We start from the raw sequence: 2,295 nt of genomic DNA, 5'->3' as shown, positions 1-2,295 counted from the left end.
TCACTCTCACCTTCCAGAAAATCCAGATTTCTCCATGGTCTGCCTCTGCTTGTCAGCCTGTACTTTCCCAGAGCATTATAATTTGGGATTTTCAATGGAGTCAGCTCTCAGTCATCTTTACAGAGCCTGTCCATCCTATTAGATGTTTGGTTGCTCCTGCCTTAGAGCATCTAATTTTGGGTATTAAATCTCTATTTTCCTTAAAGGGGATTCTGAACAGGAGTTATCAGTTCAAGTCCTTAGAGAGGCTGGGGAGATAGCTTGAGTCAGTAACGTGTTTGCCAGAGAAGCACAAGGGTTTTAATTTGATCCCAGCACCCACATAATAAGCCAAGCTTTGTGGCACATGCTTGTAGTACCAGGGCTGGGGGCGGGGCAGGGCAGGGAGTGGATGGACAGGTGAATCCGTGAGACCCACCAGCCAGCCAGCTTAGCCTAAGTGATAAGTTCAAGGCCAGTGGAAGACCATGTCTCAAAAACTAAACTAGCGACTAGCAAGATGGCTCAGCAGGTAAGGGTGTTTGTTGCCAAGCCTGATGACCTGAGTTCACCCCCCTGAACACACATTGGAAGCAAAGAACTGACTTCCACAGGTGGTCCTCTGATATCCACACATGTACTGTAGGTATGCATGCTGGTGCACACACAGAGACACAAGCGAAAAGAAAAAGCAAAAAATAAAAACAGAAACCACAGACATAAAAGAGATAGGACATCTAGGATCTTTTTCAATTTGGAGTCACTGCACTTTTTTTCCTAATCAACGTATAAACTAGTGCACAAGTAAGCAGACAGTCATATGGTAAGCTACTGTGTACTGATTTAAGACAATAAAAAAGACTAGAGTCACGTGAAACCTCACAGGATGCTCAACATGTGGAACAAATGTCCAAATGCTGGGTTTTGTCAAAAGACAAAATGTAAGCATGCTTGCTTGGCTTTGCTTAATTGTGTATGGGGTAGCCCTGGAAAATGCTCAGGTTGGCAAAAGTTGAGATGTGCCATCAGCTCCCTTCCAGACTCCAGGAGTCAAAGCATCCTTGCTCCAGCTGCTGGAATCATAGTTGGTCAAAGGCCTTCAGCCGACAGCCCTTGGAGACAAGAGTCCCTCACCTGAGCTCACCACAGCTTCTCAAGTTCATCAGGAGTGGGCAGTATTGATGGTGTGAAGGCCAGCCCCAGGGCTAGACTGAAAAGACATCCCAAGTGCCCAAGCCCCTTCATTTTTAAAAATTCCATTGTATTGATTTATTGTGGGGGTTGCGCATGCTCATAGTACAGCGTGTATTGGAGGTCTTACCACAACCTAAGTTGTCTGTTTTCATTTTCCACCATGTGGGTTCCAGGGAGACTGAGTTTAGGGAGATGACAGAGCAGGTTGGGGTACCTGCCTCCAAGCCTGATGACCTCATTCAAGCCTTTTCCGTTAACCTCTCCCTCTCCCTGCTTCATAGGTTCTGACCCAACGACACTCCTGTTAAGTCTCTTTCTTATTAACCCTCCACTTCCTGGGGAATCTCAGAGATAAAAAGCTAGGAAGCTAAAATCACTGCCTTCTTATGATTGAAAAAAGAAGGGAGCCTGGTGAAGGAGGTCAAGGTTGGGAAAGACGTTTCACAATCTGCCTTTTGATAATTAAAAGAAATGTACCAGTGGTTGTATGATTTATATAAATTATAAAGGCAATGTAAACTTAACAGGGCAGGCATATTTTGTAATCATCCATGTACATGTTTAGATAATCTTTTTTTTTAATTTAGGAAAAGATATTTAATTTTTATTTATTTTGCTTTTAATTATGTGTGTGTGTGTGTGTGTGTGTGTGTGTGTGTGTGTGTGTGAGTGAGTGAGTGCAGTGCCTGCAGAGTCTAGAAGATGGCTCTTTTTTTCTTTTTTCTTTTTTGAGACAGGGTTTCTCTGTGTAGTGGTTTGTTTTGTTTGTTTGTTTTGTTTTGTTTTCTGTGCCTGTCCTGGATCTCGCTTTGTAGCCCAGGCTGGCCTCAAACTTACAGAGATCTGCCTGGCTCTGCCTCCCATGTGCTGGGATTAAAGGCGTGCGCCACCACTGCCCAGCTTGGCGGTAAAGCTCTTAAGCAGTAAGAGTTACCATTAGTTGTGAGCCACTCCATATGGGTTCTAGGAACCAAACTCAGGTCTTCTGCAGGAACAGCCAGTGCTCTTGACTGCTGGGCCATCTTTCCATCCCAGGAACAGGTATTCTATTCCCAAACTCTGTGCCCATCACATTCTGAATGTTCTTTTCTCTTTTCTTATTGTTTTTTAGTACCTGCAGAG

This window comes from Peromyscus eremicus, chromosome 16_21 (assembly GCF_949786415.1).
Source record: "Peromyscus eremicus chromosome 16_21, PerEre_H2_v1, whole genome shotgun sequence".
In the NCBI taxonomy this organism is placed as follows: domain Eukaryota; kingdom Metazoa; phylum Chordata; class Mammalia; order Rodentia; family Cricetidae; genus Peromyscus; species Peromyscus eremicus.
Note: the sequence above shows the minus strand (reverse complement) of the source record.